Below are 12,667 nucleotides of genomic sequence, written 5' to 3'. Positions count from 1 at the left end.
AGTGCGCCACTTTTTGATGGCATAAATTTCCTCTGTTGGAAAATCATAATGTCTTGTTATTTGCAAGCTAAGGGTCTAGATGTTTGGAGAGTCACCGAGGAATGGATGAGACCTCGCATCATCAAGAAGGAGAGATAATTAGATGTATTGGCAAAGAGCATCCTTTTATCATTTTTAAATATTGATGCATTTAATCATGTTTATTCTCTCACCAATGCACCTTATATTTGGAATAGTCTCATTGAAATACATAAATGCACAAAAGATGTGCGCAATGAGAAATATCATGTGCTTGTTACTAAGCTCAACAGCATCAAATAATTTGCCCATCAAAGTGCTAATGACATGTACTCATGTTTGAATATTCTTATCAATGAGATCAATGGACTAGGTTTGATGCCAATTGACGATGATCAAGTGGTGAGAAGAATAATTCAAGTTCTTCTTCCAAAGTACAAGTTGATAGTCTCCATCATCTACAACAACAACACATCAAGAAGATGACTTCAAGTCAAGTGTTCGGCAAGATCACCGCCCATAAGATGATCATGAGCATGGGGGTGGAAGCCTCTTCCTCATCCGACGTCAAAAACCTTTTAATGTGATCTTTTTGATGTTCTTCTCTACTTGAGAGATGAATCTCCATGAAAGACTTTGACGTCAACACAATTGATCACATTAAGAAGGAGATAAGGAGAAGAGCCAAAATATTTCAAACATGGAACGATGGGTGAGCGAAGATGAAGATTCAAACTCAAGTGATAAGAGCTTCGTCACCCACTCATCCAAGAGAAGCTCTTTCTCAAGGTTATCATCACGTAAGCCATCATCACACAAATGTCTTATGCCTAAATATATGAAAAATGATATAAGTGATGATGAATCTGATGAGGGTTCTCCCTCCTATTATGAACACCTTCATTTGATTAATGAGTAACAAAGGGCACTTAAGAAACAATTAAAAGAGCTTAAGAAATTAAATGCACTTAATGACATTCATACTACATTTGTTTCTAATTATGAACAATTATTGAGCAAATTCAATTTGCTAAACAAGGAGCGTGATGAGCTTAATATAAAATTTGAGTGCATTGAATCTCAATCTAAGGTGTCTTTAGAGCAATCTACCTCTCTATTTAATTTTAATCATAAAGTAGATACTTCTACTTCATACAGTGATTTAATTGATATATCATGCTCCCACCTTTGCAATGAGATATGTGTTGAGAATGTTCTTATAGAACCATCTAATGAACTCATTGCACAAGAAAATGATGAGCTCAAGCAAGAAGTGAAAAAGCTCAAGAAGGACTTAGCAAGATTAAAGGGTAAGAACGATGTCCAACCTCCTCAAGACAACCATGCAACCATGGTGAAGAAGCTTACGGAGGAGTCCACTGTGACATGCTTCAAATGTTATCAAGAATGCCACAAGTTCTTCAAATGCAAACAAGTCAAGGAGACCAAGGAGAAGAAGAAAGCAATGAACCTCTCCAACAAAACCTCTAACATCTACACCAAACCCAACTACAAGAACAAGATCAAGACAAACCACTACAACCTCAAGAAAAAGGAATAGGTGGTTACACATATGGTTAGGAGAAAGAATCGGGGGGTGAAACCAACCCATTTAGGTGCCTAAGGAAGTCATCACCAACATGAAGGGGTCCCAATTGGTTTGGGTTCCAAAGAAGACTTGAAGTCCGAGGAGGCTATAAGGATTTAGGGACTTAGCTTATAAGATAAAATGAAGGTTCAATCGAAGATGCCAAGTACAAAACATTGGGCGTATTGATAAAGATCGTGCTCATCATATACTCAAATCCCCATCCAAAGGTAAATAAGGCAAAGGTAATGAAGCTAGATAAAAATCTTTCAATTGTTGTAGCTCATTTACCTTGTCTAGGATTGCATATGCTTATTTCATTTTATTGCAATACCTACTGTGGGTTTTTATACGCTAGGTTGCTTGTGTTTCTCTCTTTCCTATGAATAACCTACATAGTTTATTAATTGTAGGTCTCTTATATGGCGCTAGTTTCATAATTTGTATCTTTTATGTGTCATGTACCAATCTATAGGTTACTTTTCTCATTGTTATTAATAACAAGTGCATATTCAAAACTTATATGCACATATTTAGGAGGAGTATATCCTATAGATTGTGATTTTGAGACTAACATGTGTTGCTAGATGTATCTTTTATAGTCTCATGGAGAAATCAATACGTTTCTAGAGGTATGCAATGCTTAAATGCTTCAATTAGAATTATTGTCAATTTATTTCTACATTAAAGCTACCTCCCTGTATGATATGATTTAAACTTTCTACCTCTATTTATTATCCACATGTGCATATATTGCTACATTCTTACAAGTGGTATTCACAAGTGGATCTCATTATACGTATGCACACATAAAGGGGGAGTTCAGATTATATTATATGAGTTTCATGAATTATGATCCATGTTTGTCTTTTTCAATTGATATCAATGCCTCATTTCCTTACAATTGGTATATCTTTTCAATTGGTACCATGTCATTAAATCATGATTTATGAAGCGTACTCTCATGTGCTCTAACGCTCTTCCTCAAGTTCAACATATGTTTGCAGCCCTTTTTGAGATTGTTGACAAAAGGGAAGAAGCTTGATGACCAAAATAAGAAACAAGATACACGATGACTAGGAATGCTGAAGTTGATAAAGGAGAAGAAGATGAAGATACAAGAAGCAACATAAGGCACTTAGGTTGACAAAGAGGGATAAGCTCTTGTATGGGTCGATTAAGGGAGATAGTGGTAATAGAGAAAGGGGAAGCTAGAACAAAGGGAGACTAAATAGTAAGAACATGCATCCAAGCAATGTGGTAAGACTTTGTGCTCTTTAAGATTTCTATTATTTATTATTTGCCACTTGCTTTGGTTGTGTTGTCATCAATCACCAAAAAGGGAGAGATTGTAGCAAAAATAACCCTATTAGACCATGATTGTGATTTTGGTGATTAATGACAATATAGTCATTGGGACTAACATATTTGTCAAGAATATATGTTAGTAGGTCTCATAGGTGCAATATATCAAAAAGCTACCGCAGGCAAGATAAAGTTTGATTGAATTGGAGAAGTCTTGGGAGAATTGACCTCACAAGAAGGTTCGGTGCAGAGGAGTTTACACTCACCGGAGTATTATGCTCAGAGACTGGTAGCCTCATCAGATAGTCCGGTGCTCTGTGTGTTGAACTCATCGAAGTATTTTTGACAAAGAGGGAGAAGACTGATGACGTCACCAGATAGTCCGGTGATCTTCACAGGGTAACACCGGAGCATTTCTTGCAAAGAAGAATGCAAGTGCAGAAGACTGAAGATCAGCCCACCGGAAGGTCTGGTGCTTGGTTTGTGCACACCAGAGTATGGCATCGGAGCATTTCTTGCAGAGGTGACTACAAGTGCAGAAGAATGAAGATCAACTCATAGGATAGTTCAGTGATTACAGAGATAGTTGCACCAGAGCATTTATAGGGAAAAGAAGAGAATGTTTAACTCACCGGATGATCAGGTGTGAATGGAATGAACACTAGATGAATGCACCAGACTATTTTACACAGAGAGGCTGGAAAGACTCAGATAGCTCAAGAAAACTCACAGGAAGGTCCGGTGATGTATTTGAAGGCACACGGAGTGTCCGGTATTCACAGAGACCTTGAGTAAAGTTCCAATTGATAGTTCTGAGTTTGTACACACCGGATGATCCGGTGTTAGTACTACTGTTATCACCAGATCGTTCGGTGTTAACAACTTCTGTAAGCCATTGGGAAATGGCTAGTTGGCGGGTTTGAGGCTATAAATACCCCTCCACTCAGTCATTTAATAGCGTGGCATGCTGTTGGAGTCTAGAGAAAGCTCATATATACTTGAGAAGACATCCAAACCACTAAAGTGCTTAAAGTGATCATACAAGGCAATTAAGCACAAGTTTAGAGAGTGTTTAGTGCTTATAGGCCTAGAGTGAGTTGTAGATAGGTGTTGTAGTTTGAAGAAGGGATCAAGGAGTTATCCTAGCTTGTACCGGATGGTACGTCGGCGCCTTGGAGTCTTGGTGACTCATCGGCATCTTGAGCCTTAGTGGCTCAAGCTTGTTGACCCTTTGAGTTGGTGTGGAGCGGCAGCAAGACACGTGTACGGGGATGCAAAGACCCTTGCCTTGGTAGCTCAAGCTCCGAAGTGATCACAATGGTAAGTGACCGGAAGAGAGACTAGTGGTGAGACCTTGCCTTGGTGGCTTGGTGGCTCATCGTACTTGAGACCTTGTCTTGGTGACTTGGTAGCTCAAGAGCAGTGATCGGAAGAGACTTGGCGACCGGGAGCATATCCTTTGTGGAGCTCCAACGTGGATTAGGGGTGGCATTCATTCCATCGATATCATGGAATAAAAATCCCTTGTGCTGAGTTTGTCTCTCTAACTTATTTATGTTTCCGCATTTACATACTTGCAATTTACCTTGCTAGAGTAGGTTGCAATCCTTTTGAGTGGTAGAGTAGACATACTAGATAAACATAAAGCACGTTTAGATAGAAATTTATATAGACTTATCTTGTGAAATTTTTGGAGCCAATTTATTTTAGGTTTCTAAGTGTTCTAATTCACCCCACCCCTCTTAGGACGTCATCGTTACTCACAACATCTCTTGCATTACCCTAGTCCCAAAGGACAGCCCCTTGGCAATTCGAGATTTCAGACCAATCTCTCTTATGAATTCAACAATCAAGTTGATCACAAAGATGCTGACACAAAGGTTACAGGCTATCATCTCGAAGTTCATTCATCAAAATCAATATGGGTTTATAAAATACAAGACCATTCAAGATGTTTTAGCCTGATCTTTTGGATATCTTCGTATCTGGGCTACTTCATTAAACTTTGCTCGGATACCACGCTATGAGGAAGCGTCTAGATAATATTCTAATTAATTATTAAGTCGATCATTTACTTAAATACGACAACAATGATTAATCAGAATATTATCCCGGTAGTCTCGGCATATGTTTTGTGCCTAAGATTGAAACATGCGCATTTCCAACATATGTCATCACAACAAAGCTTAAGAAAGAGCGAGTAATTAAGATATATTACATGTCATTAAGTCATTATATTACCATAAATATTTGCAAGACACTACACAGTAGAAAATAAAATCTATTGACAACAAAAGGTGGGTGAAGCCATTGCCCTAAGGCACCATCCAAAAACTCGCCACTCGAGTAGTTTGCACTACTCATGCCCGTCACCTACATCGACGGACGTGAAGTAGCCAAACACTAGCATCCTCGTCGGTAGAACCTGAAAGAGCAGCGTGAGTACAAGGTACTCACAAGACTTAATCCATAATGGGTACAAATAAATAACCCGACTCTAAGGATTATGTATTTGGATGATTAGCAATGAACGACCATAAGGTTAAGTAGATTCACGTGTGAAAGCAATTTTTGACATAAATGTGTAAGCATCTACACATAACCACCTATAGCATTCTACCCTGAAATCAACAACATAATCATATATATAACTAGAACCATCATAAAAATATATGAGAATAGAACCATCTCAACTACATCCCAACACACCATACCATATCACCCCACATTCGTGACTCTACGACCGATGCGGATGGACAGAAGCATGCTCATGATCGAGAGCACAGCAATTCGAATTGTTTTTATACCCTACAGGGGTACATCTTTATCTACATGACTCAAGGACCATTCATCTTGCGTGATCACACAAACCCACTAGTGTCAACCTTTCTCATACCCAAAACTACCCACTTGCACATGCCCCTATGGCATCGGGGTTACTGCAAGCGTGTCCCAGACACCTCTGGCTCCCCGCCACCTTACTTCTCCTATTCTTTTTCTCTTACACATCATAGGGACGCACAGCAAGCGTTAGCACAACGTGTGATAATCAGCTTATCTTACCATTAGCTCGATATGTGGTTAGTACAGAAAGTACTAGAGCCAACAGCCCCGACAGATGGTACTTAACCGATGAAAGCAGTCTATGGCATTCGGGTTTCTCTCCCAACCTACCTCTAGCACCATTCACATCTCGCCTCATTCTCACCACTCATCAGCCTATTATTGTTATTATCATTATGAACAATAATTTAACCTATAGCTCGTGAACGATGTAACATTCTACCGCTCGACTTCTACCGATAACCTATGCATTGATAAGCATCTCATATCACTTTTAAGTAATACATTCTCATAATTATACCCAGGCTACAAGGATAAAGATCATCAATAAGATCAAGGTAGAAGTAGTGCATCAACGTAGGTTCTACCCATATAATATGACATTGGAACCCTAACATGAATAACTTACATAGGCATAGTTTATCAATTGAGCCATCACAAGTCTAAAATATACAGTGCAATATGATTAGATTCTTGCCTTACTGCTCTGACACCTGCCTGATGCTACTCGCGCAACACTCACAGAACTCTAGTAGTTCAGTGTCACCTTCGATCACCCTCGCGTCACACTCCGGCCCTTTGTTCTTTAAAGAAGAATGCATGCAATGATGAGCATGAAAGAAATGTAAATATGTATGCCACAAGATGCATGACAACAAGTTAAAAGTACAAGACATGCAAAAGATTGGCGAAGTCTACAATCTAACAAGTTCAGAAACTCTAATAGAATTCGGAAGTTTCAGGTTAACTCGGAACTTTCTAGTTGCGGAACTTCTGGGTGAACCTCCGGGTAGGGGTCCTCAGGTAGCACTTTTTGAGTGACTCGGAGGTTCCGGGTTGAGGTTGGAACTTCTAGGTCAAGCCAAAATATCCGGTTGTTGCTCTAGGCAGGGGTTCTCAGTTAGGCTTTGCTCGGTTTAACCCAGAACTTCCGGGTTAGGTGGGATTCTTCGGGTAAGGTTTCGAGCGAGGGTGCTCGGTTAGAGTTAATTTGAATTATTCGGAACTTTCGGGCTACACCTGAAACTTCCAGGTGGGGGTTCTCGATTAGCTCTAACTAGGACCACCTGGAACTTCCGGGTTGCAATCCCAGAACTTCTGGGTTATGGAAGAAAATGTGTTCTTGTTTATTTCTTTGCCGATTCACCTTGCATGTTAAATCTATCCTACATAAACATGTATATGCACTAGGACAAAGGGTTCTAGACTCAATTTACACACTAAACCCACATGATTTTCGAGTACAATTCAACGGGGATTTCCCAGTGCTACCCGGAACCTCCGAGTTGTTGCAGAGAGAGTTCTTCATAGGGAAATTTTGGTCGATTTGATTTGCAAGCCTCACCAATCTAAGGAGTGAAGGGTTTGCACTAACACATCAGTTCTCGACTTCATCCACCAACAAAGCAACACGATTTCCTAGCTCAAACTCATCCAAATCCCTCTTTTAGCTCCAAACATCAAGAACACCAAAAGAGGTCAAGAACGGCTCGAATCCTTTAGGTATGCACAAAATACTTGGATGGATAGGAAGCCTAGAAGCTAGGGATAGCGATGGTACCACACACGTACCTTGATTTTGCTTCTTGAAGGAGGAATCCAGGGGAGAATGAGAGAGAGCTTGAAGGAGAGGGGGAGCAGTAGCTCCTGCCGCTGTTTCGACTGGGAGAGAGAGTGAGGAGGCATGGGGGAAGGAAAGAGAGAGAGTGTGAGTGGGAGCTACTGCTCATTAAGGAGATGGAGTGGTTGGCCACTCATGTGGGCTCCCTTTGCTAGAGAAATAAGTCTGTTTCAACTGCAAATAAGTTTCTTTCTCTCTTTTTATTACCCAAACCAAGGTGCTCTAGTGCTCCAAAAATAAAAAATTTCAAAATTAAACATGATGCTAATGATACATGATTATGTTTAAATATATTATTATGGGTTTGGGACGTGACATCATTCCATGGGTTAGGTTAATTTGTTAGAGGCATTATGCTAATGGGTATTTACCAGGACAAAGAAAATGAGGCTCCTTTTGGTGGCGTGCCATACTCAAATTAATCGATACTTACAAAGGCCTAGCAGTACCTCACATTGGAAATGGAGGCACATTTTCCTTCTATGATGATTTATGCGTAGGAAGAACCCTAGCAATGGCATATCCAGAGTTATACACTTATACAACAAGAAAAATGATTACTCTGCAACAGACCAGACATTTACAACATCCACAAGAACTCTTCCAGTTGCCTCTATTAGTGTCAGTTTTTCAACAATTATAGGAAATGCTTGCTAATTTATGAAGTGTCACTTTCTTGGAAGCACAAGACTCCTGGACTTACATATGGGGTAATCATCTATATTCCTCATCTAGGGCATTACAAACATGTCATGGGACACCTCCCTGTCCACCCTTGCTATAGATGGCTATGAAAATCATCATGTCAAAAGAAACATGAAGTTTTCATCTGGTTGTTGCTCAAGGATAGACTTAACACAAGGGGGGCTACTTTGTCGGAAAAACATGCAATTTGGATTCGTATTCCTGTGATCTATGCATTTTGCAAGAAGAAGAAACATTGGAACATCTCTTTCTCTTTTGTAATTTTGCTGGGAGATGTTAGGATATTGTTGGCCTTTAGGTCCCTGATATGACGCCTTTGGATATTCCGGAACACTTCAAAGCTTCCCTAGCAATTCCATTCTTTATGGAGTATATGGTCGATCCGCAATGCTTGGATCTTTACCAATAAAGAACCGTTAGTTAAAAACTGCAAGATCAAGTTTAAGTATGAATTAGCCATGGTTGTCCATAGTGCTAAACCAAGCTTGAAACCTCTTATTTCAACATGGCTAGATGCTCTAGATTGATTTCTGCTTCTTTTTCCGTTTCTTTGTTCTTTTCTTATGTACTTTACTTTCTTTGGTTTATATAATATATAATTTGCAGGGGAAACCCCTCTAGTTGCATAAAAAAAGTTGTGTTGAAACAATGGTCGGGCCGACGAGAGGATCACTGCAGTAGAAGTATTATACAGACTACTCCTTCATATGATTATGGGATTCCTAGTGCTAAGAAATGGTGGAAAGGGTTGCAAAACATCCTATTATCCTAGAGAATTGGAGGACTTAATGTTGATGGCAATGGAAGGTTTTTACAGGTTATGCATTGGATTGACTTGGAACCATGGCCACCACCAAGTCATGGGATTGCTAACAAACTAATGGTTCTTGGACTGTTAGAGTTCAAGGGGAAATTCGTTGGCAGTGATCAGTACTTGCACTAAGACAGTGGCAATTTTCTGAAAATGGTGGTGAGATTTTGGCATTAGGAGTCTATTGCAAATAGGTGACTAGTGAGGTTTATTCTCAACCATCAAGCAAAGAAAGGAAGACTGTGTGAGCTTGAGTTTTTCAATAATGATGCAACGATATGACAGTTGTGGCCACCTCCCAATCAAGCAAATCATGATGCAAGTAAACTAATTGAAATGATGGCATTACTAATTTTCAGATTCGAGGAGCCAATAAAATGTCAATCCTTGAACTTCAAAGTGCAGTGGCAAGCAACAACGAACACTGTTACTTATATATGATGGTGCAGCATGATCAAGGTGTTCCTAAACAATATGTATGGGTAAGCTTGGATGCTAATTGTCGATTCACAGTGAGTACTTGGGATCTCAAGCATTGCATGACAACCTGGAGATTGTTGTGCCGCAAGGACAAGCTGGCAATGATATGATGCATGAGCAATCTGAACGCCATTTCCCTGATGCTTTCTGTATAGTGAAGAAGCAGCTCTCTCTATGCATCGTATGCAATGGTTCCTACAATGTTCTCTACCCTGGTGCTCGAGAACATGAGGGGGAGGTAGAAGAGCCATGGGATCCCAGGGCTTAGATGGCAACAGCTTGGGGGCTAGCTGCATTTTAAGGAGGTGAGAATGTCATGGACTTGAGCTCGGGAGCTAACTTTACCTGATGGGTCAATGGGCCAATTGTGGTCCTAGTTAGTCTGATAAAGCTCGCTACAAAAATAAAGCCAAGCAGCAGCGAAGGAGATCATCAAAGAATAGAACACAAGTGATGGACTCCTCTTTCTTCCATGTCTTGCCTCCTCCCCAATTATGATTCTCATGATCCCAACCTTGTGCTTCTTCCCAATCTTGTGCTCTTCCCATCCTTACTTCCAATTATGTCAATTGTATCCTCAAAACACTTGTATATGGTGCCTTGAGTTGGAAATATACCTCTATACTTGTGCTGAATTGGTGATTGATCGAGTGGGTTTGTAATACGTACCTGATCTCTAAGGTGTCATCCTCATTAGTCGACCACCTCCTTTGACTCTACCCTGGCATAGGACTCGACTTCATCATCTGAGTCATGGGAGTCACCGGTGGAAGACTGGTTGTGCCTCTCCTTCTTCAGGGAACTCGAAGGACTGCCTGATGGCATAACACGTTTCTCATACTTTGATGTGCCATCGCCTTCATCCTTCTCCTTGGACTTCTATGGTCTCTCCCTCTCCTCCTTTGCTACATTGCAAAGCTTGAGGACATGTTTTCAACATAGGCCCCTTACCATTTTTTGGGCCACCCAATCCTTGTAGATGAAGTCTCCAAGGAGCAACCTCACCCGTTTTTCTACACCAGACAGGTTAAGCTCTGCATGTATCCACACATCAGAAACAACTTTGAGGAAATGACAACAGTGATGAAGACACCTTGAGGGCTTCTCACCTAGAAGGCCCTCAAAGCCGTTAGTAAAATGACAAACTTTGGGGCTACCTTGGAGGGGAGGTCAAGAGGCAAGGCCCACCCCCACTTCTAGTGGCCAGATGTTTGTTGCGCACAAACCTCTTCGGTCAAGTCTAGCATGCTAAGCTTCATCGCAACTTTCTCTAGCAAGGCCACTTACACCTTCTCGCTAGTGGTTAGGTAGATCTCTAGCTCTCGGATGAAGAAGATTTCATTGTAGGAGGAGCAAAGTTTGTTGTCCATTGGCACTTGATGTTAGAACCACCAATTAGTGTCCCATCGATGTAGGCCTTCACAGGCACCTTGACTCCAGCACACGACAGAAACTAGATGGAAATGTAATGCCTTTTCACCTTCAACATCCGCGTCTTCACTTGACCATCGGCATAGCGAAGGGGATCGAACACACGGGTGGATGGCTTGTCACCCTCAGTGCAAAGGGCCCACTCGAAGACTAACAAACACACGAAGGTATTCGGCGTTAGCTGCTGCATCTCAAGGTCATAGAGGTTGAACACCTCCTTGAGAAAAGGTGACATCGGGAATCGAAGGCCAGAGTTGAAAAATTCCACGAAGACAACAGTCTCGTAATCTTTCGGAGTTACTACGATAGTACCCTTCAGTGCTTTTTGCAGAGCAACATGACAATGAAGAATGTCATGCTCCACCATGTGATCCAGCATAGTACCCAACATCTTACTTCGTCCAAGAAGATTGGTTGAAGGATACTTCTTGCACACCTTCTGATGCTCGCTGGTGTCCACACTCTTTCCTTTCTTCATCATCAGGTTATTATGATGAAATGATGAACTGACTTTGAACATGCTAAGAGCACCAAAAGAACTCAATTTGAGCACAGAGGCTTTGGGTAGAGAGCTTTCTAGTGATGGCACAATGCAACGCATTGAGAATGTGGGACAACTGAATGAGACCCTCCCTGGGGATTATAGGTGCCAAGAGATGCCTCAGGGCACTACACCCCATGGCTAATAACACCTTAACACGTGTCACAATAACAATAATGTCAGTTCGCATTGTAACCGAAGTGGAGGCTACAATTTTTGAACTATTTATCATTATGACGATGGTTCACTGCCGAATAAATAATTATCCATCTATTTGTTTTATTTCTCATTTTGGCCATTTCTAGGGTTTTCTTTTCAGAAATTAGCTTAGGACTTCGCATGGCCGAAGGGGACGATGGATTGGTAACCTTCCTAAGCAGCATGGGTTTAGCATTTCGAAGTCAGACCTTGCCCGTGAGGGGCTACCGTTGGGGGAAGGGTGCTTATTCCCCCTCCAGTAAACCCCAATCAAAGAGACAAGCTTGGTAAATAACCCAAAGGAATGAGATCACTTCGGAGTAGTTGCCGGAGAAAACGAGAAGCCATGAAACCCTTACTTCGGTAAGTAGGCGTCATTCGAAGGTAGCCAAAGATGCGACCAACACGAAACATCTACAAAGTCTGGTTCGAAGGAGGTGCTTCATGAAGATGATGTCATCATCTTCCGTACAATGACAACTTTATAATTAGGTTGAAGGACAATAATAGGAAATACATGTTATACCCCTAGAAAAGGGCTTCTGTATTAAGGGTATCCCTGTAATTGGCCCGGTGTGATTGGTATGTGCTGTAAATACCCCCACCGCCACAGGTAAGGGGTTTGGCTCTATAGGTCTTAGACACTCGGTACACGTCTTGTTCTTCAGTAGTTGATCCTGTCTAGCCTTCGTGATACACCCAATCATCACTTGTTTGGATCGGTATCCACCAACATTGGGAAATAGAAAGAACCTACAAGGATTATTCTTATAATTAACTCAAAGTAGCTCGATGGAACACGAGAATTCTTAGTGACAGCGTTTCTCCATATATGCTTGCATGTTCAGCAGATAAAAAATCGATCGAGAACAAAAGGCACAATTGAACACCTTATATTGCACTACC

This window comes from Phragmites australis, chromosome 23 (genome assembly GCF_958298935.1).
Source record: "Phragmites australis chromosome 23, lpPhrAust1.1, whole genome shotgun sequence".
Classification (NCBI taxonomy): Eukaryota; Viridiplantae; Streptophyta; class Magnoliopsida; order Poales; family Poaceae; genus Phragmites; species Phragmites australis.
The sequence above is the reverse complement of the archived record's forward strand: the minus strand, read 5'-3'. Positions refer to the sequence as shown.